The 27,775-nt window shown below is 34.1% G+C and overlaps 1 long non-coding RNA gene across 1 annotated transcript; it reads left to right on the top strand.

The window, feature by feature from the left end:
- Positions 1–385: 385 nt before the first annotated feature.
- LOC121412754 lies at positions 386–2,767 on the top strand. Its single transcript, XR_005969664.1, has 3 exons — positions 386–517; positions 1,411–1,532; positions 2,045–2,767. It is a non-coding gene; the product is annotated as an uncharacterized LOC121412754 (long non-coding RNA).
- The last annotated feature ends 25,008 nt before the right edge of the window (positions 2,768–27,775 follow it).

Genomic DNA, 27,775 nt, shown 5'->3' with positions numbered 1-27,775 from the left:
GAATCAATAATAGTTAAGTTCATTTAATTACCTCTTGCTATTCTTTGAAATTTATTATTGATTTTGATTATTTTTCTTTGATATGTCCATTGAAAATGATGAAATCTTATTTTCTTAAAATTACAAGTTTGGATTTCCATGGAATAAAACTGTGAAAGAGTACAACACATCTATCTTATAAATTCCCAAATTGAACTCTAGTTACATAAATAGATTGCAATTTTAGTTTTTGATATAACTTACAAAGTAGAATTTTTGATATGCCGTAAAATGAGATTTTAGTCAAATAAATTTAGACATTCGTGATATATAGTGCAGAGTGTCTTTTCAATTATTATATAGCATATTTTATGATTTGTCTGTGTTTGCATTTTAAATAGAGGTTTGCAGAAACCAGACAGAGAGCCTGGGTGGATATGCTATTGGCTGCCTAGGTCGGACTGCCTCCAACCTGAGGTGGTCTTGGAGTGATCTAACGTTAGAATGAATGGTTACGCTAGGAATCAGACAAAGACTGGTGTGTATTTTTTTTTATAAGAGTTAAGAATATGTTTTATATGCATCAAGAAAAAAATAAAGATCACTATCTCTTAAATTTTATTTTGTTGTAATTGTCATGCAACTAATCCAAAATATCTACAATTTTTACCTCCACCCATCGGAGGTGGGGCCGAGGGCAGGTTTTGGGGTGTTCTGGCAATCATTTCTTAACTTATTCTGATAAGTAAAGAACAGTTTGATTTCAAATTTTGTCCAAGTATGCGTGTAGGATTGATGATACTTTGATTATTTTGAGGGTATCAAGGTCAAAGGTGACATGCCTTGTTCACTGAATATACATGGTTCCTGTGATAAATGAAGAACCCTGTGATGGTTCAACTTCAACTTGGCAAATATACATTTGGGAGTAACAATGATCAGGTTATATTTTGGGGTCACTAGGTCAAATGTAAAAAATTATCCAGAGATCTTTGGAAAATTTGTGCGTTTAATATTTTTATTTTTGATGTGGCAATAGTGGATGCATAAATGCATTTTGAAACTTACAAAAGAAACCCCCATGATTCTCAATATTAAGGATGGATTGGGTGTCACTGCTAAATTCTGAATAAAAAACAAAGTGTTCTTCTCCCCCCCCCCCCCCCCACCCCTCAAAAAAAATTGTTGGAAGTACCATGTATATATGCAAGTCATAACCTTTTATTTTTTTGGTTGTCAACATTTTCTGGAAAAAAGTGCCCCTCCTTTTGGAAATTTCTGGATCTGTGCCTGGGGTGAGGCGAGTCAAAATCACCCTTCATAGTTTTATTAATGATGTTCACTCCACTTTTAAGATCCTTCTGCTTTGATCCCTGTTTGCAATTATAACATTTATAATTTTGGCATTACTGTACTATGTTAAATCTTTAGGAGGTGAACAGTTTGGTAAAGTGAAGTCAAAATGGAAATCGTGCTGGCAGTCATGAGGAACAAGGCCAAATATTGGGTCCATCCATGGCCAGGAGACAGAGACTGAGATATCTGAGCAACTGGTTAGTTTTACCTTAAAGATTTATTACACTGATGCATAACAAAATTTGAAATAAGTGTATCAATGGATCTTTTATTTATTTTCGCTTTTTTCTATATTCTTTCATTCATTTTCTTTAGAAATGAACATAATTTTGATTGAAATTTGTATAAGATGGATCTCCCTATAAAAAATAAGTGAACTGGCTTACAATGAAAAATTCACATTATTTAAACCCAGAATATTGATCATCTGTAACCCATAGAATTCTTTTCATTCATTTTGAATTAATTAAATCTGTTTGTCAAAGGGGACAGTTGTTTTTTCCTCATGAAAATTTCCGCAAGGTATAAGTTGCTTCAACTACTATTTATTGCCAGCTTGAGAAATTTCGTTCATAGTTGGTAAATGATTTAAAGTTTTTAAAATGAAATAAGAAATGTTGAATCATAGTAAGTCAATTAAAAAAAAACAATGCGCAATGGTTGAAGATGTCGTTAAGTTAAGTCAAAGATTCTTTTTCTTGTTGTGCAGCTTTCACATAGGGCATCCTGCTTCTGGACATGGGGAAGCCAGAGAAGGAGGTTGAGGGGGAGCGTCAAGCTGTTCCCGAGGCACCATTGACATCCAGGGTAGATGGGATCTACCGGTAGTTGATTGTGTAGGACACCAAGATGAAACCCAGCATAAGAGAAGAAAGAGAAGGTGCCCTTCCTGTTTTGACCAGCACACCGAGTACCAGGAGCATGGATCTGCTGCAAGTTCAACAGGAGACACTCAGAATGCAGCAAGCTTTGCTGCAAATATTTTACATAAAAAATCATCCATGATGATTTTAAAATTATCCACAATTGTTTGCAGCAGTGTTTTAATGAAAATCAGAAGTAATGTTGAACAATTCAACTTCATTTTTTTTCGTATTTTACTACTGATGTCCATTAACATCTACAATAAATATTACCCGTGTTCTTAGCAAATCTTGCTGACTTTTAAAGAAGGCATCAACTACTTATTGGTGCATATACTCCACATTTTTATGATGTTCCCTTGGTTTCCTGCTGAAAAGCTCAATGCAGCTTTAACTTAAGCAAAATATGAACAAAAATCTTTATTTGTAGAAATTCATACAGCAATATCTATATTACGGAGATTGGGCAAGATTGTTTCATTGACAGTTACTGATTAAAATAATTAATTTCATGTTATTTATGATAGTGTCTCGAACAATTTCCATTGAAAATGAAATAAATGAAATGTATGAGAAATTTTAAGAACAATATTCATAAAAAAGAATTGTTTTCTGCTGCTATTGTTTTTTTAAGAAGCAAATTTTACATTTTAAAATAAACCAGGCTATGTTGGGTTTTATGAATTCATCTTTTCTGTCAACTCTAAAAATAGTAGCTTCAATGCCACATACAATGTATATTCTTCTGGAATTAATATTTAAATTATCTTATTAGATGTTTTCATCATCTGTAGAATTTTTAGTAAAACTTGAACTGCAGAAACACTTCAAAAGAAGAAATGAGTAGACTGAAAACCTGTTGAATATTCTTTTTAAAAAATGAAGTAAAATCACTTTGAACTTTGGAAATTTCCAAAAGCATATGTTTGAGCAAGTAATTTGAAAATGAGTTTTGCCTAGGTCACATTACGGCGAGTAGAAATAAGCCGTTTTATGTATTACTATACGAACCACCTACATGAAGCTGGTACAAGGATGAGTAAAATGGCTAATTTCGACTAGCCGTAAGGCCACCGGCCGGCAAATGTGACCTAGGCATAAATTGCTGATGTCATTGCCTCCTAATTTTATACAAAATAATGGCAAAGACTACATCCTTTAGGATTGAGAAAGTTACACTTGAACTTTATTCTCATCTCAGTAGATAGAAAATAATGTTATTCATTGAATACTTAAATAAAATTTGAACAAGTGCCTTGCAATGCAACATAAAAAATAAGGTTCTGAAATCTTAAAAAGAATCCCTGTGCAAGAACAGTTTTAAAGTTTATTTATACATGTTCATCTTGCAAGTCTGTTATATTTTCTGTCAGCATTGTTTGCGGATCCCATACTGGTGTCATAAGCCATGGTTCTTATATATCCTGCATTGCCCAACAGGATGCCTTGCAATTCGCCATCTGAAAAAGGTTATCCAATGGCACTGTTCTGTTGATTTAAAAGGAAAGGGACCTTGTCAACGTTCAATCACATCTTTCAATATGCATACAATGGTATGGGATACTGTTAGCATTGAAATTAAAATATGAATTGATAAGAATTATTTTCAATTAAATTCAAACTATTATTATTGTTCATAATGAGTTCTTTGGACTGTCTCTCTGATTGTTCTTGATAAGTGATTGCAAATAAAATTATTTCAAATGTATAATTCTATGAGAAATGAATTGTTTAAAGGAGGATGAATTGCGAGAGAAGTGATAGAAAAAGAAATAAAGTATTGAGAAAGAGACATCTGAGTTGTGTGACTGTAATTTAATTGAGAAAAGAAAACAATCCTTAATAAGTGATAAGTGTTCCTTATTCTCAATTGCTAATTAGATTATTTTATACATATGATAAATGAGAATTGTTTAAAAAAGGAGAAAGGTAGAGAGAAGAGGAAGAAAAGGAATTATTAAGAGAGAGACGTCCGAGTTGTGTAATATTTTAATTGACAGTAGAACAAAAATTTAACCTTCCGGTTTGCCTATGACTAAAAAAATAAAATTCACCATCCCTGTTTGCCCTTAAAGGAAAATATTTTTTTATTTTTGCATAAAAATGTTTCCAAGAAAAAAATCAAGTCTTAATTCCCCCCCCCCCGTATTTTGCCCCCCTTCAACACTATTCAACACTATGGTCTGACTGAAGTATAATGGGGCACTAAAAAGTAACAAGCATGGTGCTGTTAATGATTTATGTATCTATAATCTGTTTTATGAAATTACTAATTTTGATAGTTTGGAAAGATTTTTAACATTGCCAAGAAAGCACCAACAACACAAAAGTACCTTTTGAAATATTATAAGCAATGCGATACAAAATGTTTTCCTCCACTTTATTTAAAAATATGTTATGAATAATGGCATTGAGGGGGGGGGGGGGAGTGTGATTGAATTGAATTTAATTATTTGTACCTTTTAAATACATTGTGTAGGCCTAGGCTGTTTACCCCCCCCCCCCTCTTCCAGAATACTCCGCTCTTGCTATCTCTCTCTTCCCCTCTCATTGCATGTATGTTGTTGGACAGTTTGGTCCCATCATTAATTTAGTTTTATTCACGGGGTTTTATAAAGCAACCACAAATCTGGAAAAAAAGAAAAAACAGCTCTCAGTTGTTCCCGTTCATTTTTCTTAAGGAACTTTCGATGATGGCTATTTTTTTTTACTTTTCTACATTTTATTCCCAGCATTTTATTATACACATGTAGACACAAGTGTGAAATTAAAAGGAATCCACACAAATTTCGGGTCACTGTATACATAGTGTAAGTTTTGATATCAGTCGGATATTTCATGTTCCCTTTTGTTTACGTGCTCGATCGTCGTCTGTCTTGGACTGGAGCGAGCCGAGCGACGGGGAAGAAAAAGATAAGTTAGGTCTGTTTTTAGTGAAAGATAGACCTCCTCCAGCATGCCCCTCCTTCTCAATCATCACCCAGTTTTTATGACCTGTTAAAGAAAAATGAGACTGGCAAAGGTGAGAAATTAAGATGTCCAGTGAGCGCGTCCTTATCTTACTTTGAAGTTCCAACTTATTTTTGCAAGTGTGGGACTAGGCCGTATCGACTGCTATTCATGTTTTCCTCGTAAAATTGAACTTGCAGTACAAGTCTGTTCAATCGTTAAAATAAAGTTAGCTCATACTTCTGAGTATTTCAGTTGATTTAGGGTAGTATTTCTGGGTATGTCTTATAGAACTTGTGAATATTTGGATTTGTAAAGGTGGTTTAATGGTAAAAAACAGCAAAAATAGAGGCGGCATAGAAGGTACTCCAACAGCACATATCGCATAGAGGTTGATCCTTTAAGGCCTTGTTTTGAATAATTTAAAGGGTTAAGTCCGACTGCATCGATCTATTCACAGCATAACTTTTCAAAAAACACTGTAATCATATAGATTTACTTAAAGTTAAACTAGAACTAGCTAGATTCTATCTAAGGTTTTTATTTATTGTCCTGTCACAGGGTTGATATATTTAAAAAAAATTAAACCACCAACTATTCACCCACTTCACTTAAAATCTAGACCTTCCTAGGCCCTATTTTTACTAAATTAAATGAAATTTTCTGTAATTACCTTATTGCGTAGCCTATATAAGGCTTATGTCAACGTTCTAATTATTCTTGAAGCCGTAGACAGGTGGATACTGTACATGGTACTTGGGACAGATCCTGAGCAGCTGCCTTGAAATAGTTTTGCCGGAGTTTTTAGGACTTTGCCGTTGGTACAGGAGCTACGGCAAAAACCCTATTGATTTGCCAGAGTTTTTTTTTTTTAAAGTTTAGCCGTAAATAAACTCCGGCAAAGTTTTATGCAATGGAAAACTCCGGCATTTTTTTTTTGCCGTAGTTTCCTGATTTTTTGCCGTAAAAAAACTCCGGCAAAAGTTTTATGCAACGGGGCCCTGGTATGGTCATTGTATAAGACTTTGTGTTCCTTGAATAATATTAATCGTTCTTTACGTGTGAGATCCAGGAGTTTTTGGACATCATCTTTCGATTTCCTTTTTTTCCATAATATTCGTACATGAAGATGGACCAAACGTAGCATTTAATGAGACATAATCGTGTGCTAACTGATACAGCTTATAATGCGGTAGAAGTGAGAAAGCGTTCTTTGCAAGGCAGATCCTTCTTTTAATTTCTCGTTCAAATGTGTCATCCTTTGTTATTTTCTGACCAAAGTTTATAAAACTATTGACTTTTTTCACCACCTTTCCCTGTTTAAAAATATCTGTATTAGGACATTCCGCTTTGTGTTCTAAATGTTTATTTTCTGGTCTAATTGTTCATTTCTATATTTGATATTGGTTACAAGTGACTGTATATCTTCTCTGCATTCAACCAAAACGACTGTGTCAACTGCATCGCGGAGGTTATATAAAAATGAAATCTAGTGCTTGAAATTGACAGAGATTCAAAATATTCAACCTAGACCTAGAGAAACAGATATATGGTTAGTCAGAAGTAATCAATTGGCAATTTAAGATTTTAAGTCATGAAAAATGATGGCAATTCAGTGGAACAAAATTGGAGACGAAATTGCATGAGAAACTTTGCCGTTCCTTAACAGAAGGAAACTGAATAAAACTGGGATATTAATATCCGAGGACCTTACTGCTATAAACTAAAAGTATGGAATTTTGAACACAGAACGGGAATAAAAAAAAATGTTTCGTTTTTTGGTATCTAATGGATGTAAAAACATTCGCAGCTCTGTAAAGTCAACCAAGGAGCTCCTAACGTCCGTTATAGGAAATCAAAACCCCAAAAGAGAAGAAATCTTATTGGAAAGAGTAAAATTTGAGGAACAATTAAAAAAAGTTTCATCAAAATCGGTTTTGAAATAAGCAAGTTATGGAAATAGGAAAGTCTTGTTGTTCTTACTATGTGGATCCTCAAATTGGCAAACGTGCTTCAAAATGGCTAATTTTGTGGACAACTCTCCATTTATTTTGTACACATAAATTCAGATTTCCCCTTTATTTTACATATTTCACATTATCTCCTCCTGACCTTGACATATATGGTATAGATTATATTTTCCCATGACATATGTTGTGTTCAGAAGGAGGCAAGATGCAATTTGTAAGATAATGAGGAAAATATGAAAATTTGTGTACAAAACAAATGGAGAGTTATCCACAAAATCAGCCATTTTGAAGCTCGTTTGCCAATTTGAGGATGCCCATAGAAAGTACAACAAGAGTTTTCAAACTCCCAATACTTGCTTATTTCATAACCGATTCTTATGATTTTTTTTAATTTTTCCTCTCAATTTACTATTTCCAATTAGATTACTTCTCTTCTTGGGTTTTGGTTTCCTTTAAAAAAAGCATCAGACCTACATGTATATGGCAAAGTAAGCTATTACTTATACATGTATTATGTTTTCTTAATGCATTTTCCATCATTGCAAGTCAAGGCTCTGGGAATGATTTTTTTTTCACTGGGGATGCTGACGTAAATTTGGAAGGCAAAAGAGGTATTCCACTGGAAAATAAAGGTCATTTTGGTTTATATTTCTCCATTGGAATCTTACATACTTCCCGACATGATTTCTTAACCCTTTTCCTAAGTGCTTCTGTTTCTTTATCACTTTGAAACTGTTTACATTTATCTTCGTAAATTCTGTTTCTTCCTTGGTATTTTCCTTGGTATTTGAGCTAAATCAGCCACGTGTAAAATACAGTCAGTCAGCTCGTTCACTGCAGTATCTATTCCGTTTTCATCTAACATGTAATTCTTTTCATACAAAGCATTAATCATGTCCTTGTCTTGAGGATCTTTCGGGGCCCTTTCAGACTGTTCCCTGCTGAACCGATCCTGCCATTTGATAATTTCTAGGGGTTGCTTTAACTGTTTAACATTGCTTTCACATTGATCTTTATGTATATCTCTGTAATGATTTGCCCTAATCTTTACCTATATAGGGCAGTGGTCTGGATGTGTCGTTAAATAATAACAATACATGGAAGAATGTGATTAGAAAATATAAATCACTATCTGCCAGTGTATAGTCAATAACGCTCGGTGTAACACCATTAGCACCATAACATGAAAAATTTCCACCCGGGTCTCCAAACGTACGACCATTTAGTATTCGGAGATCACACACTTTTCATAACTTCAGAATATCTTTTCCCCTATTGTTTGGGGTCTACAATCCTGGTTTCTTCTATCCATCACATTAAAATAATTCTCTATTCTATATTGTGGTATTAATCGACCTATGTTGTCTTTTCTGGTGTATTCAGATCAGACGCATTGCTGGTGTAACCATTAAAATCCCCCATTAGATATGTATATAGAGATATAAATATGTCACGCATAAAGACAAATGTACGTAAAGCTTTAATTTAGTTTCCTAACTCACCGTTATTGGAGACTACACATCGTCACTCGCAAATGCTAAGGGCATGCCGGTGTTAACATTTAACTCTCATTTTCACACCATTTTAGCCATATTGTAGTTTACTATCATTCATAGTTCCAGACGTAATATTTGTGAGTTCCCTTGTCTGACACAAGTCAAATGATACCATTTTAGATGAAAACAAATCAGGCACGTATATTCAAATATCTTTGAAAGACTGCATGAAGCTTTGTACACAATCATGGGAGTGAGGCAATATTGGAATATCGTACGAACATTCCGGTTTGAAATCATGATGCGACTTCATTCACCGATTCTTTATAAAAAAAAATATGTTTCCTTTGATTGCACTTGGTATTCTCTATTGCTGTGCACTTTTTGTAATTTTCTACATAAAGGTGAAGCTTGTAGCAAGGAATATTTATACGAAGTCAACGCTGGAAGAGGATTAGTATTGTAATATCTATGTGTTGGTTTCGCACCCAATGAAACATACTCCTCCTTTTAATTACGTTTTGCATACATCTCACATTTAACGATAACATATTAAGGACATTATCATTCGTCTCAAAAAGAGGTCTGCTTTTTGACATATTTCATAACCTGAAAGTTCAAACACGACAAGTAAAAATTACAACAAGTAAAAAGAAAGAAGAAAAAAAGATCATAGAGTTCGGGCTGTGTGTCTGTTTATATCAGCCTTTCCCTTGTCTTGAATCAAACTTGCATGCATTCTTAAGGCCCAGTAAAGAATAAATCATCCAATTTAAGGCCATAATGATATCCTGCTGGATCAATCAAAATTCAGCTCACTTGTGTATATCGATGTCTGTGACGAATACTTTCCTAAAGAGACCTTCATCAGTTTTGAAAAGTACGTATGCTGGTACATTGAAGGGTATAATTGCGAAGAAACCTTGCTCTCTCAGTTTTCTATTTACTGGAAGTAGCTTCTTTTTATCATCTCTCACTGATCTTGCAACATCATTTGTAATGAATGTTAGTTTACCCTTCATTCTTTTTTTCTTTCAGACATGACGCAGCAGATTTCAGAACTCTTTCACGATCTCGGAATCTCAAATATGAGTTGGTATAGTTGGTCCTTGTCCAAATTCTTGTCCACGTCATTAATTTGTATTTCTCATTAATATTTTTTTTCTAAATACTATTTCCCCCCTCCTAAATAAACAACCATATCATCAGGAAATACATTGCAAAACTGAAATATACTCTTCAAAGATTAAGAACTCATTGTTTAGATTTTATTTTACAGTTTGAAGTAAAGTCTGATTCTTTATCATTGCTATATAGGAGTTTACTTTGTAGCCTAAAAGTAGTGAGATGTGTAAGATGTGCTTAATTCGTTCATCTATCATTTATATTTAATCCATGTATCACATCGAATAAATTTGTCTGGCCGATAATATATTATTTGCCCCATACTAACATGACTAACACAACGAACTAGTGTGCAGTAAGGTATGAAATGTGCCTGGACATTTTCAGTAGGTTTTATAACCATAATTGTGAAAAATTAGGTTCATAATGCTGAATAACTGGCGATTGGACAGTCCAACGAATATTGAATCCCAATCAGAATCATGTTTTGATGAAACATGGTAAAAAATATCAAGATTAACAAAAAAGGACTAGTCTATCAGAACCATTTTTCGCACTCTGATACGAGGTCTTTATTCTGTCGCCGTGCAAGTGACCATTCCATCATGAAAACTGAATTATTTATAATGGTAGCAAAATATCGATGTACATTGATCACATACAGTGTATAGAAAATAAGAAAGAAATGTATAATGATATCGAAACGAGACAGAGTGTAAGTCAGTTTTAATCACAAAACATTACACGAATATCCATAGGCTTATTGTAAAAAAAACATGATTATGTTGTGGAAAAAAAAGTTTGTAGTGTTTTTTTTTCAATAATTTCAGTTGATTTAATGAATGAAAATAAACTTTGAAAGAAAAATAGATATTTCAAAATAGCTGACTCGAATTTTTTCACGAATAGAACACGGTCAGATAGCTCTACATAAAGTGTGGAAATTTAATTTCGATTGAACACAATATTATAAATGTGTTGGTGAGTTGCTTTGTTCATTATTCTATAACCCCATATTGTAAATCATTATTGCACTCTATCTACAAGTTATTACCAATTGGGTTAATATACTAGGACAATACCACATATTCAGGTTGTCTTGTTTAGCAAAGATAATATTCAAACGTGAGAAAAAATGACGGGTCATTTCACCCTATGAGCTTGGTATAAATGATTAAAAAATAACCAAAGAGCAAATATACTATGCACAGTAGAGTATTTTGAAGAAACTAAATGAAAGTCTTGATTTTCACATGGATCTCTGTCCATTCGAGGTATCCTAGACTTCAATGATGAATGGTTTTATGATATAAAAGGTGAAAGAATTCTGACGCAAATGGTCGATGTAATCTCATGCTGATAAAAGATGAAGAAAACCCGTTTGTTGTGTATACATGAACATGCTGATGTGCATACGGCAAACATTATTACATAGCAAAAAAATCATTTGATATTGTACACAGAAACATTAGAAAGTACTGAGAACATCCAGGAAATAAGATGAAAGTTTGTACGACGAGATCCCAATAGCATATACAAAAAAGCGCAGAATATTACCTCTGTTTTCTGTCTGTGACCATGAAGTGGTCGACGTATTGCATCACAAAAATATCCTGAATCTAAGATATTTAAATGAATAAAGGAACGATTTTTAAATTCAGAATACCTCCTAAATAAGTGTTTGTATTTGTAAAAGATGCTGACATTATTCCATATGTAGCCATGGAACATTCGACGATTTATTGTACCTTATTTCTTTTAAGAGAGATAAATTTTATCTACGCAATGTTCAGATAATAAAAAAATAAGCTAGGTATCGTTTTTTAATGATCTTTTCTGAATACACAGGAGGAAATCATATTGCTATAAAAAGGAAGGGTTTCTCTCCATCAATGGGAATTGAATCATGCTCTAGCATTGTTTTACCTTGAACCGTTACTGAGCGCTGGAATACTTTTTTCAAATGCATCGCTTAGTGCTTCAATTAGGTTACAAATTAAAAACACGCTCCTAAAACGAAATAATTTGCCCGCCCAAAAAGTTGGTGTGTGTCGTTTTGTCTGGGTCAAAATTGAATATACGTGGTCATGGACGTTTGTAATGCGCTTACCTTTAACAGGGTTTTCCAATATCAACGATGAAAAGAATTTCCTGCATGGTGCATCATATTACCATCCATGATGACTGGATTGCACTTTATCTTCCACATTCAAGCACATTCAAGATAGATGTAGGCGTAGGTGACGTCACTTGGTATCCTTCCTCTGAGAGGTAGGCCTATCATAAAAGTTAGGACAACCCTTCGAGTCCTGTCATTCGGTTCCCGGTGAATTATTGCAACTTAGTTCATGTACTGCAAAATGCCAAAACCGACTACCAACTTCATCAACGCCCGCAAGCAAAGTTTGTAAATTGTATAAAGGAGTTTAACCACGAATATGACGTTGAAATCTGTGTTCGATCACGCGGGACGAGGTTTTGTGCAGCTTGATAGTCATGATACTGTTGGTGCGAATGTATTGTGGATTTTTAGGTTTGCACAAGGGGGAGTGGGTGTTCATATTATTTATTTCGCCTTTTCTTGTTTTCATTGACATGATAGAGATACTGTGGATGGAAATTGTAGAAAAAATGGGGACGGAATTAGAGGGAGAGAAGAAAAGAGAGAGAAATAAATACTGTCTAATACGTAGTAATGTCTATCGTTAGTGTCGAATGATATACAGTGCGTATCAAAAAAAAGTTTACACTTTGAAAAAGCCCTGGGAATTTAAAAATATACAACATGTGGGTAATTTTTTCACATACAATCCTGGGTTTGGGTCTCATCTATCCAATGAAAGTAAAAGTTTTGACAGAATGTTACACTTGAGTGAGCACTGTCCATTTTAGTAAAGCTCGCAGAAATCTGCGCAGAAATGCCCGTGTTTCGTTGTATCAAGGGGAAAGGGTGAAATCAAACTTACCCTGCGAAACATTTCTCGTACATTTCCCTTGCATTTTTAGTCAATTAAAATAAAACGGATACATTCAAGCATTTTTCTAACAATTTTGCCACCCAAATTGAAATTCATCACTTAGTATACACAACTTTTACCCTTTTTGTGCCTGCTGGATCTGAGGACATAACTAAATCTGAACCAATGTTTATATCAGACATCTCTAGCACTTTTTCACTAAGTTTTTATCATTTAAAGTGGGTTTACATTTCATTTTTTATTTAATACTTGTTTCTCCACACTTTTTCCAAGCTTGACAATGATTAACAAAATGAAAATCAAGCCTAAGCCATTTCATGTAAATCACAGCCCAGTGTAAAGCAAATATCGTCCCGATGGCCTCGGTGTGTGGGGGAGTGGGGTGTGGCGCAATGACTCCTCAAAGTGGTTTGGGCAAAGAAACAAGTTAAATAGGTAAAAGATATCTTCAAATCAATTTTACTAGCTAAATTCCACGTGTTATTCATGATTAAGGTCTACTTTTATTCGCATAACTATTTCAAAGTTCTGCGCAAATCATTTTTCACTAACTTTTCAAAAGTATGTGGTGCTCACTCAAGCGGAAATATTTTTCGACAGTTTTATCGTTATCTGCTTAAATGGACTTGTACCAATGTTAAAATGTGGAAAAATCTTCAGGATATTACAAATGTATAATTTTACAGGATTTTTTCTAATTGTAAACTTTTTTTTGATACGCACTGTATGTTGTCTTAATACATGGAAGAGGAATTCGTTTTCTGATCCTCAGGGTGTCGTGTTGTGGGCGTTTATGGGTGTGTATAAGTTGAGAGTGGATTCATTTATTTATTATGAAATATTTATACAGCATAAACTCTCTTAAAGATACCCATACGGTCGTTTTTTTTTTTCGCGTATCTAATTTATCTACAAATTCAGCTTAGAAAATAAACACTCGTATACCAGGGAATGATTGCATGACTGAGATATCACACAAGGAATACTGTATTTTAAGTAATAATAAAGGAAATACAAGAGTTGAAGTCTGAAGGGTAAAAGTTGTCAAATCTTATCTTACCGTGCCTTACTGCTGTTCCTTCTCCTTAAAGAGGTTGGAGGTCATGGTTTTCCATCTGTCTCTGTCCAGCATTAGCTCACAACATACGTATATCTTTCTGCCTGTCATCTCTTCGATATTCCCAAGCCAGATTTTCCCTTTTCGCCCCTCCCTCCTGTTCCCTCAAATTTACCCTCTATTATTTTATTTGGCAAAAATTTGTGTCTTCTGGTATGGTCATTGTATAAGAATTTGTGTTCCTTCAATAATATCAGTCGTTCTGTAAGATCCATGAGTTTCGGGACATCATCTTTCGATTTTCTTTCTTTCCATAATATTCGTACATGAAGATGGACCAAACGTAGCATTTATTGAGGCATAATCGTGTGCTAACTGATACAGCTTATAATCCGGTTGATGAGAAAGCGTTCTTTGCAAGGCAGATCCTTCTTTTAATTTCTCGTTCAAATGTGTCATCCTCTGTTATTTTCTGACCAAAGTATATAAGACTATTGACTTTTTTCACCACCTTTCCCTTTTTAAAAATATCTGTATTAGGACATTCCGTTTTTGTGTTCAAAATGTTTATTTTCTGGTCTAATTGTTCATTTCTATATTTGATATTGGTTACAAGTGACTGTATATCTTCTCTGCATTCAGCCAAAACGACTGTGTCATCTGCATAGCGAAGGTTATATAAAAATGAAATCTAATGCTTGAAATTGACAGAGATTCAAAATATTCAACGCTGAAAGACCTAGAGAAACAGATATATGACAAGTCAGAAGTAATCAATTGGTAATTTTAATTTAAGATTTTAAGTCATGAAAAATGATGGCAATTTAGTGGAACAAAACTCGAGACGAAATTGCATCAGAAACTTTGCCGTTCCTTAACAGAAGAAAACTGAATAAAACTGGGATATTAATATCCGAGGACCTTACCGCTATAAACTAAAAGTATGGAATCTTGAACACAGAACGGGAATAAAAAAAAATGTTTCGTTTTTTTGTATCTAAATGATGTAAAAACATTCGCAGCTCTGTAAAGTCAACCAAGAAGCTCATTACGTCCGTTAAAGAAAATCAAAACCGAAGAAGAGAAGCAATCTTATTGGAAAGAGTATAATGAGAGGAACAATTAATAAAAAGTTTCATCAAAATCGGTTTTGAAATAAGCAAGTTATGGAAATTAGAAAGTCTTGTTGTTTTTACTATGTGGATCCTCAAATTGGCAAACGCGTTTCAAAATGGCTAATTTTGTTGACAACTCTCCCTTTATTTTGTACACATATTTTCAGATTTCCCCCTTTATTTTACATATTTCACATTATCTCCTCCTGACCTTGACATATATGGTATGGATTATATTTTCCCATGACATATGTTGTGCTCAGGAGGCAAGATGCAATTTGAAAGATAATGAGGAAAATATGAAAATTTGTGTACAAAACAAATGGAGAGTTGTCCACAAAATCAGCCATTTTGAAGCACGTTTGCCAATTTGAGGATGCCCATAGAAAGTACAACAAAAGTTTTCAAACTCCCAATACTTGCTTATTTCATAACCGATTTTTATGATTTTTTTTTATTTTTCCTCTCAATTTACTATTTCCAATTAGATTACTTCTCTTCTTGGGTTTTGGTTTCCTTTAAAAAAAGCATCAGACCTACATGTATATGGCAAAGTAAGCTATATATTACTTATACATGTATTATGTTTTCTTCCTGCATTTTCCATCATTGCAAGTCAAGGCTCTGGAATGATTTTTTTCACTGGGGATGCTGACGTAAATTTGGAAGGCAAAATAGGTATTCGCATCTATCAGAATTACAGGGGTGCTGCTAATGTAGAATAATACACGCAGCACCCCCAGGAAAATATTGGGGGTGCTTCGGCATCCCCGCTTCCCAGGGCCATGTTACAGGTCTATTCACATCCTTGTAATACATCTCACTTTTATTATTTTGCTGAACTTTTTTGTCATAAGTTTTGTTTTAAGGATAAATTCGTTTTGGGGTAGGGATAATCTTTGTGGCATATTATGTCAACAATTTGTGAAAGTAGATTTTAGAGTCTATTATTTACGAAACGTTTTAAATGGATACCCATTAGGTGTTCATCTTTCTCAGTAATGGTACAATGATCTATTTTATCATTTTGTAAACTGGATTTGTCCACGTTGCGTACTTAAACATTTACCCTTTTCAGCTGAGTAAGACCATTTGTAACCAAAACGGAAAGCAAAACAATCACACAATTTTATCAATAATTCTTCTTTTTAAGCACACTACGATTCCGGTAATTTCAGGGAATTGTGGGGAAGGAATTTAAAGGGGAATCCAACCCAAATGAGACCTTGTTTTTATAAAAAAAGAAAAATCAGACAAGTTGATAGGTGAAAGTTTGAACAACATTGGACAAATAACAAGAAAGTTATGAATTTTTTAAAGTTGTAAATATTGGTAATCACTATACCCATGGAGACTTCAAATTGGCCGCTTATGTGATGTCATAGTGATGTAAGGCAAGGACTACTCTTCCATGTACTCCAATACATATTATGGCTAAAATGTCATTTTCCCAAAAGTTTTATTTCAAATTATATTTTTCTTTCATGAGGACATTAAACAATATACTACCTGGGTTATACATGTATTTAGATTACTGCCCCAGAGGAATGGGTACTTAGGAGAAAACCACAAATCCCTGATAATAAAGTACATGGCCTATGGGAAAGTTGTCCTTGCCCCTTGTCATAATTTACTTACCCAGTTGCCAATTTGAAATCTACATGGTATTAGTGATCTCAATTTTAAAGCAGCTATATTTTTCTCATTGCTTGTCCGATTTCTTTCAAACTTTCACCATTCTGTTTAATTCATTTTTCTCCTTCCCAACACAACATTCTATGACCAAGGCTGGATTCCCCTTTAAAGTTTATTCAATTTAATGGGGCAGCTTATTGAAGAACCTCGATATAATTAGTGATATATTACATGTATGCAAAAATTATATATTTCTGGTTGCCAAAGCGTCTAGGCTTAGTAATATACATGTAAGATAGTGAAGTACGGCCATGCGTTTTGATTTGAGCGAGTAAATACACAGCAAAAACTGTGGTGTTAACCGGTGTATAGAGGACTACACCAGTTATTTTACAGCGGTGTTAAATTGGTGGTGTTAGTTTTACACCTATAGGTGTTATTACAACACCTATGATTGTTACATTTACACTCTTTGATGTTATGTTCAATCTCTAGTGTGTTATTTTAACACCTCAGGGTGGGGTCCGTTATTAACACCAATTGGTGTCAGTTTTAACAACACAGTTTATACAGTGTACATATGTGGAGTATAGTACAGACATCTACGAGACAATTTTCAGCAATGAAATCCTCGTTACATGGAAGCCCTCAACAGATTCCTTTAACATCGTTGTCCTACATTTGAATTTATCAAGAAATACGTGTCTAACTGAAGGAATGGCAATGTGAAGCATTGGAAGTACCAAAAACTTGGAAGAGGCAATATAATTGTACTAAATCCAAACTTGGGGAATATATCTTCCTAAGATAGATAACTTTTGCATTCTTGAAAAAGAGGGTCATGGAGACCTAATGTGTAACTTTTATCTAAATCTGCCTTGTAACTAAATCTGCCTTGTAACTTTTATCTAAATCCGTCTATTCACTTTGGATAGCATGGAGATCAAACCTTTAATAACCATAGATGAGTAAAATGTTACGCCATACTAAATATTAAGCAAACAAACAATAATTTATTCTTATTTTGTTTTATTACATACACCAGGGTCCTGACAATCATTTTGATAGCGACTAGCTAGATTCAGATGGGTCCCGTTAAATACTACACAGTAGTGAACAACAGTGTTTAATATGTGAATCGCACAGAAGTTGTATAAACATTTTAAACAAGTGTTTAAATGAAAAAAAAAAACGAAACTTGCATGTCGCAAAAACACGTCAAACAAAACTGGCAAAACTCAAAACGCATGGCCGAAGATATAGAAGCAGAAACGGAGGAGGTGTTAGCATACATGTACATGAAAGTATCATATTTGACAAGTGTGTATACCCAGTTGTGTTGAACACTAAGAAATTGTTTGTATTCATAACATCAAATATTCAAAACCTGTCTTTTTTGTAAATTGGTAAAGTACTTCATTCCTATGAAAATTGATTTATTAAGGGAAGTCAACGTTCCGATTATATCAATGGGTGATTTGATTACTGATATTATTAATTATTATTTAGATGTAGGGTCTTACAACTATGCAAGCAGCATTGTGAATAAAAAATGACCATTTATAAAGTCACAAGAGTCGTTTTTCAGATTGGGTAAATAAGTTATGTCGGGCGAAGGTTGTTGGTGAATTTTAGAGTGCTAATGTCGTTTTACTATCCATCATAGTATGTTCATGGTTGAGTGACCACAATTTTTGGTGACGTATCATCTTAGGGGTTCATGTTAATATCCTCTATCACTAAAAACTTTAAAATTGGGAAATGTTAATTATGTACTCCTCTCACAAATCCTCGGCCCCTATCTATAGGTAAATTCTGGATCCATCACTGAATAATCGATAAATTTAACTGATCCTGAGAATTTGTTCTAAAACATAATGCATTTATGCAATATAAATAGCATTAATTTCTAAGTTTTCAAGTGTGCTCGCTTAACCATGGAAGTGTAAAAAGTTCGGAGAGCGTGTGGTGATGAAAATTATGGAGGATAAAACAACAATTAAATCATATCTAAAACTGATTTTTCCTCCAATATTCCCTTTATAACCCCTCAAAAAAGACTCTGTGACATTAAAATTTCATTTTCCTTTGTGATGCGTGTTTACTCATCCATAAATACATAAATTGATTTCATTTTTACTCAGAATTCTGCCAATAGGTTAATCAACATTACTGTCAAATAACATTGCTAAAGACAGAAAAAATGTTTCACAATATTGAATAAGGGGTTACTCATTATCAAGCTTATGCACTCATTGTTTTTACAATGTCTATAAGAAAAAGAAATCAAACTTATTTTTAACGAAAGTCTTCCCCTTGTTATCCTTAAATGTACTTTCATTGACACAGCGGCCGTTACACGGCAAAACGATGTATCTGCAAAATGCACATTCTTAGAAAAATCACTTTGAAGTTACAACTTTTGTATTTCTTCGAAAGAAAATTTCCCAGTGTTGATTTTAGTTAGATTTATGAGAATGTCATTGAATTCATCTTCCTTGATAGTTTTTATAACATTTAAATTTTGTTTATCATCAAAATAACTTTATGTAGATACACCATATAAGTAAAAATATTCAACTGTCCACATTAGTCCTACGTTCATGGCAAAATGATGTATCTGCACACACATCGATTGGTTTCTATGGTTGAATCATTGCAAAATGATGTACATGTATCTGAAAACAAGTGAATCAACGCTAAATTTTCGGTAATTTGATGGTTACTTTTTCTAGATATTTATTTCAAATATAGCACAAATATTGTAAATTATCATGATTTACTTTAATAAAATGAACTTTAAATGAATTAACTTACGTCTTACGTGTCGCATTTAGAACTTTTGTTGGTTGCTTCCGTTTTTCGAACGTCTTTCCGCAGTCATTATATCGTGTATTGTACTAATGTGTAAGATATGGACATCCGTGCAGTTTGGACTCACAACCATATCAATTTTATTTTGATTTTCATACAAAATCGAAAATTGAATTATTGTAAAAACATATATATATATCTTTTTTTCATCACAATTCATATTATTTCAGGGACACGGACATGTAGTACGCTAGTAACATACGCCTTTGGATGTTTGTCTAAGGTTTCGAACATGAATATACACTCTAAGCATTATTGAGGATATAGGTAGTACTACTATCTGATTTTTTCTCAGGCAGAATTTTATAGACATCTTCATTTAAGCACTCAATGCGAGAAACAGTAAAACAAAATGAAAAAAAAACATACCACTCATGCAATCATGGAGAAGAGGTCTAAATGAATTGTCTTGCAAATTAAGCAATTATTACGTAATGAAATGAATATTCATTCACAATTTTATACAGATTACTATATATAAAGATTGTACTTTATAATCATATCCTAATGCACTTTCTGATTTTGATTTCTCATTTGCTCTCACGTGTAACCCATGGCCCTGGGAAGCAGGGCGGTGAAGCATTGAAACACCCTCACAAATTTCCAGGGGCTGGTCAATGTGTTATTCCCCATAGGCAGCACCACATGGAATTCTGGTAGGTGTTGCAAAATGGAGAAATAAAAGCAAAGTGACCTTCATATTGTCGTGAGACCTCTCTTTCTTAGTTTCTTTAATTTTGTGCTTGCATAATTTCTCGGGTCCAAAATGGACTTCATGTTTTTATTGACCCCTGCCCCTTTCTTTTCGTTTTTTTTACTGGCTCTAAAATACATAAGCTCCCCCTTAAAAAAATGTTTCCAATGGCTCAGGTGTCAAACCATAAATGTCGCAACAGGTAGGCGGCGGCACTACCGAATTGCATCGAAAACAAGCAGTTAGAAACTTTAACAAGCCAAAGCGAGATAAGGTGGCGCTATGACGTGAATAACACAACCTTTATTTTATGGCGCTGTAGGGTTTCTTCGTTTATGATGTAGTATTCGAGGCGAGATCTCATTACATAGAATATCTTTACAAACTCAATAAAAAAATGTTGAATATTTATTTGTGTCTTTTATTCTTTATTCGGTAAATGAAGAATATACAATGAATATGTAACACATCGGTAATCATTTAATTTATGATATGTAGTAGAAAGACAGATTTTGATTGACGGGCAGAAATTGATAATTAAGGCAATAAACCGTTTGTAGCACTGTGATATCACGCATAGAACGATCATGAGTAATAAATGTATTAAGATATTTATGATTCTGCCCTTGAATAGATCTAAAAAAAATATCCACAATCTCTAATTTAAATCGATCTTACCAAAGCATCATGTCTAGTAGTAGGCCTACATGTTTAAATGAACATGAATTACAAATTCAGAGAATCACAAAACATTAAACAATATGGAGTATTCAAGATTTCAGCGAGGCAAAATAAACCTGGACGATAACAGATACTAGTAGTGGTTCTGATTCCTCCTATTTAATCATCGGTCGTAGGATCGAATCTTACCTCAGGCGTTATTTTCACTCAGCAATATAAACATAAATTACAAATTAAAAAGAATCACAAGACATTAAGCAATATAGATTATACAGAATTGAAATGTTTCAGCGAGTCAACATAAACATGGATGATAACAGAGACTAGTAGTCATGGCAGTGGTTCTGATTCTTCCTTGTCAATTATCAGGTCGTAGGATCGAATCCAATTCCAGGGCTAAATCCAGGCGTCATTTACACTCATCAATTATTTATCAACAATACCCATGATGTTTGTTAGGGACAATAAGCACTAAGTAACCAGTATGTAACACACGTCATAAACACACTAATCTTGCAGCAACATTCTTCCCCTTCTCGCCCTTTAAAAGAAGTACATGACATTGTATAGGTCTTAGAAAACACAGTATATGTACATTCGATCATGTCCAACTTTATAGTTGTTATATATTGGGCTTTTTCTTTTAATGCATACTTAGAATACAGATCTCTTGATTGGATTTCTATGCATGTTGCCTCGACAGCAAAAAAAAATCATTGTTTCTGTTGGCTAGAACTCGAGTATTCAATTAAACTAAACATCGGAACTTGGCCTCGGAATAGTAAAATTTACAACGTTAAATATTTTTATACTATAACTCAAGTAAATTAACTTTAGTGAAAGATTAATGTTACTTCCTGATGATCAATATATTATAATACCTGGAGGAGACCGAATCTTAAAAAAAATCTTTTTAACAAACTATATACAAATTTAATAAACTTGCGTTGTAATGTTATAACCATACAAATATATATACGACATTGTGCCACGTGCCCTTGTAGACTTCAAACATAAGAACAAGAACTATCAATGTAGGTTACCAATGCCCCACCTGTATGTCGTTACCATGTCAACAGTTTCCAACACATGAACATATATGTCTTAACTATTCTTACCTCAAGACTAATGTGTGAAATGCATATCATGATAATTGCTTATAAACTGATGAAGTAGTACAAACTGTTTTTTTCTTTGCAATCTTTTTAAATATGGCATATGTATTTACCACGGCAACATGTTTTGTGACTTATGGAAGCATCATTTCCTGCACATTTTTACCTCGAGACCAATGTGTGAGCCACATTCAATTTCATTTCATTTCAAACTTCGTCTGGTGGGGCATAGTTAGTAATTACCGTAATGCAAAACAATTCACAAAAAACAATGAACAAATAATATAACTACGTTATGTAATATTGTATTTAAACAATATACAGACACCACTTTTAAACTATTTACATCAGATACTATGCGATTTGATCCAAATACAGTAACAAGCAATATTGAGAGTTTGTAGAGATTGTTGAACATAATCCTTTTTTTATTGAACCTTATACCGTTATAGCGAACCATTTATGATTACCCATCTTTTCTTGCACGCCAGTTTAAAGCTTGTGTATAGTTTTGGTAAATCCACCAAAATGCACCTATCACTATTCCAATTCATTGCTAGCTAATATGAATGGATATGCCCTATAGCAGTTATGATGTGGAGGATATGAAATGAAAATGTGTTTTACAGGATAAATTTTGCGATGTTACATGGAAATTTAACTTGACCCGATCAAATTAAAATATATGTGTGTTTTTTTTTCTTTCAATTAAATCCTATTCCAAATCATGGAATGGGCTGAAACTTTCAAAATATGTTCTTTATAACTTTTGGATCTAATCACTTAATTTATAAGATAAGTGCTTGAATGCCCATTTTTTTAAACAAGCATCGCCGAGAGAGGGCGCTATATATCCAAGATTTGAATATTTGAAATTTTCTCAGAGAAGTGCAGTTGGAAAAATATCTAACGGTCTCTACGCTTCAGTAAGACTGTCATATTAGATGATATTCGATTATCAATCACATTATTGACCCTTTACCAAAGCTATACACAGGCTTTAAGGTTTACCATGCATTTTTGTCACGTACTTCGCATTCATTTTACTGCCCTGTATTGACAAAAATGGTTATCCTGATCTCTTTTGTGTTATTTCTCTTTAATTTTGTGCAATTTGCAGGCAATAAGGTTTTTCCTTTTTCTGATTTTTTTTATTATTCATAATATTTACAACAATATTTCAAAAAAAAAAGATGCACTGTACAATAATAATAATAATAGGCCTTTATATAGCGCCATCTATCTAGAAATATTCTATTCCGAGGCGCGATGTCGTTATTATTACCCCGGCTTTAGCTCGAGCTGCCTTTCAGCGCTCATGCATTCAATCTCTCTACAATTTTTTTGACAGCATCCTCCATTCATAACCAGTTTGTATGATTCTACTTAAATATATTTTTACGTCGTATTTGCTTATTATGTCAAGATGAACAAACAAAATATTACATGCCATCGCGGGAAATGGGAAAGAGTGATATGAAAAATTAAATGAAATTATGAAATGATAGAAACTCATCGGATTTTGTTTTTGTTTGGTCATCCCATCAATTTCTACAGTATATAAAATGCTACAAAACAAGACATCGAAGCAATGATGCAATGAGCAAAATAAAATTATAATTTGTTTTTTAATAAACATATGAGTAAGTTTGCATTTCTCTGCTTAGATTACGTTTGGTTCAAATCACGTAGTTACCCTATTTACAGACGATTCAACTTCATATCACACATTAGAATGATTGCTTGTTCCTAAACAAGATAATAACAATGTAAAAGTTCAATGAAAAGTAACTCTTTAAACACAAACAATAGAGTAGTAAGTATCGTATCAGGCATTAGAAATCAATTGCGTACGAACGTCCATTATTGTTTTAATGTTGTAACTGCTCGGTAGGAATGAAATATCTAATAGAACTGACAATTTTCGATCAAATACAACCTTCCATGGTAGAGGACGGTCTTACAGCTGCAGTGGTTATGTTTGGGTATCATTTTATCTTCGACTCTTTTGAATCGGTTGGTCACAAAATAATTTAAGGACCCGTCCACCACCAAGAAGATAAATTTGAATGAAATAGGGGACGCAAAACAAGTGTAACAAGCGAAATTTCTTCAAAATCGGATGTAAAATATGGACCGACGTTTTCAGTACCGAATTGTGACGTCACGGTGTCATGGCAATGAACCGGTTGGTTCTAAACAGAGTCGCAGCTGACAATCGTTTATACACATTCTAATTTTGAAAAATGATGATGTGTTTGTCCCTGATTGTTACCATTATTGTGAGGTTGCAAGCGATGAAATTCCGATAGCAACCTTCTTTTCCTGAGAAACACGTGCTTTGTGATATGAGCAGTTTGCAATACTTCCGGGTTCACTTGTTTAGAACCAGGCCGCCATGGCACCATGGCAACCGACGTCGTCGCTTCAGTAATCTATAAAAGTTTAATAGCTTATACACTTTTTAAAGAATCAATACAGTTATACATCCAGTTATACATCCAGTATTATCCAATGTATGGACTTTTTTACATAAGGATATCAATTGTCACTGAATCACCATAGATTGCAACAATGGCACATAGCATACAGGAATACTTGACAATGAAACACAACAGGAATAATGAGTCGGTTACTGCGTTAATTCTTTTTTGCATAACGACCAGAAAGCGCATACCCCCCCCCCCTCCATGAGTATTATGCAGGGTCCGCGTAAGCGGGGGCGGTGGGGGAGGGGCGGGCTTCAACCCCCTAACAAAATCATTCCGTGGCCAATGTTGCTGAATTTCATTTGGTTTATATGTTTTCTACTTTCATCCTACCATCATGACCATGTTCCGCTGTCAATTCGGCCTTGAGGTGAAAGAAGCAGTTCGTGATAAGACATTGATATTGCACAAACTGCATGCGGAGAAGATGAAAAATCACTTAAATAATAAAAAAAATAAATGTACAGTTCTGGTTTACCCTGTGCATATTTCAAGATACATGTAGATGCAATATTGTGATTGATTGCCTTATATTTGTAATCCTTTTTTTTATCCTCATGTGCAAGATTATGCATGGCTCATATTTTGTAGAGAGCGTTTATTTCTTAGTTTGATTGAGGTCATTATGAGCGTACGGAAGTCAGCAGATAAAATGAGAATATAATTTATTCACAAAATCGGCTGCTTCCTAATTTTGCTGCTTTTCTACTGAAAAGCATTCTCTAACACAGGGCATCAGCCAACATAACTAAAACCAGTAAAGTTGTGCTTTGAAAATAATGAGATATACGCCATGGTAATCGCTATTGTCAAAATACCTGTATGTTCTCATTAAGATGCACATTATCATTTGGGGGCGGATCTCGTTCGATCAAAGAAATGATAGCGTTGATTGTCTAATAGGTCCATGATTTAACCGACACATTAACAAGTGGTTGAGGTGTGGGATCTTCATTGTCAGTAAATATGTTCCAATTATGGTACTCCGAAATAAAATAACTCATGGCTTCTTGTTGGCTGCCATCCTTAAATATTAAGCTCGTCTGATTCATGACCTTGATGCCGCAACTTCATCTTCTAAAGTACTTACTGTACAGTGGTGTGTGAGAGAAGAGAGAGAAATATACACATATTAATAAGGTTATTGTGTATTGGAAATAAAAAAAAGACTAATAATAAAATAAGAAAATAGAAAAAGAGAAGTTAACGAGTAATACAAAGAGAGATTCGCATTTAATAGAGTCTGGAGAGAAAGTGAGGGGAGAATGAAATGAATAAATAGAATCGGAGAGGGCGCGTTTGCTTAAGGAGCGTTGGGGGGGGGGGTATTACACAGTGATAGGGTTGAAAAGGGCCGGTAACTTTCCAGAGATTTCGGAAAATTTCCATGGAAAGTTTCGTGAATTTTCTGGAGCCGGGTTTTTTCATTTTATCACAGAGAGTGACAAATTCTGTTTTTAAAAACAAAATTATTAATTGATATCCTCGAATATTATGTTTTCTATTTGTATCAAAACTATTTTTCATTTTTTAAATTGCCCAGGGTGTAAATTATTTATCAAACTGTAGATTATAGTACATGTATCCATTACACGATGGAGCATTAAAGCTTTTCAATTCAACATGGGGAAAAATAAAACCTTGCATTACACTATTTTTCATTTTTCTTTGAATGTCAGTAGTTTTTATGCCATTTTATAATAACACGTTAAGACAATATTACCCCCTACATAATAGTCTGCACGCACAGACCTTTATTGAAACTTTGATCCACAAGTGGGTCCTCATACAAGACTAGCAAAAATACAACTTTTTATTGAATAAAAAGTTCTTCTGGAGTCATTGGCAGAAACTTCAGGCTGCATATTCAGACCACTTTCCCCGAAGAAGGATTTGCACTTGTCTACTGTGCAAAGCCTTAACTCGAGTTAAGGATCTGAATGTGCAGCCTACCCACGACTTGTGTACTGAAGGCCCTCTCGCTCAGGAAGCAACAAGATTTTATTTGTTAGTCTTTGTGTGGAGACCCACTTGTTGATTAAAGTTCCATTCAGGATCTGTGCCTGCAGACTAGTTATGCACAGCATACTATTCCCACCAGCGGCAATGGCACTGGCTTGAGTCTTCAAATGGGAAAAATCAGGTCCAGGAACAAAAAAATGTTACAATGCTAATTTATTTCAAAAAAAAAACTGGGGGGGGGGGGGCAAGAAATAACAATAATGGCTGACTTTGAAAGCAATCAAGATGAATATTTTTTTTCACAAAGGGATAAACCATGGATAAACAAACATGCACTAAGTTTGTTGACCTCAAATGACCTTTGACCTTCATTGATTGAGATTGAGAAATTTGTTATTAATTTCATATCAAGTGGAGCGTTTTGGCCCAGTGGATAAGTCTTCTGACTTTGAAACAGAGGGACGTGGGTTCGAATCCCAGCCATGGCGTAGTTTCCTTCAGCAAGAAATTCATCCATATTGTGCTGCACTCGACCAAGGTGAGGTGAATGGGTACCTGACAGGATTGGATTAATTCCTTGAATGCATGAGCGCTGAGAGGCAGCTCGAGCTAAAGCCGGGGTAATAATAATAACAACGCGCCTGGGAATAGAATATTTCTAGATAGATGACGCTATATAAATGCCTATTATTATATGTTTTATGATATTAAATGACAATCTCATATCAGTTTCATTATATTTGATCTACAGTATTAAAAAAATATATTTAGATCTGAGAGGGTAAATTGAACTGAAATAAACTTTAAGCTTGAACCAGCAATCTGTATTTATCCTCATTAAATTAACGCCACAAACAGCGCAAAATTCTCACTTCTGCGATGCAGAAATAAATGATAAATAAAAAATGAGAATAAAATATTAATAATGAATAACAATATTAAAATATCCAATAGGCATCATTGCATGAACAGTGTGTATGTATATCCCTTGTGTAAAGCATTTGCATGCAGTGTACATGAACTGCCATCGCACGTAGCATTCAGCCACTACAACAGTAATCAACTGTTACTTGATATTCATTGAAATTCTGCATTGTCTGACTGTCTTAGCATATTTGGCTTTAAACTTGCTGACAAAGCACAATCAAGCTTCATCTGCCATGGTAACCCTTTCAATTCCTGTATATAAATATCAGAAAATGTCTATTTTTTTCAACATTCTTTAAAATTCCAGTAAATTGCCGAGAATTCTCAAAATTCCCAGTAATTTCCCATTTATTCCCATGAAAAGTTTCCACCGCGAAAATTCCCGGGAATTTCGCAACCCGACACAGTGACCTTTATATTAAATTCGATTCATTTGGACATATGAATATGAAACAGGCCCAAGTCCTTAGGACGTCATTTCGAGAAAATCGGAAAAAAATACTGATTTTT

The sequence above is a fragment of the Lytechinus variegatus genome, chromosome 4, assembly GCF_018143015.1.
Source record: "Lytechinus variegatus isolate NC3 chromosome 4, Lvar_3.0, whole genome shotgun sequence".
Classification (NCBI taxonomy): Eukaryota; Metazoa; Echinodermata; class Echinoidea; order Temnopleuroida; family Toxopneustidae; genus Lytechinus; species Lytechinus variegatus.
This window is presented reverse-complemented; position numbering and strand designations above follow the sequence as displayed.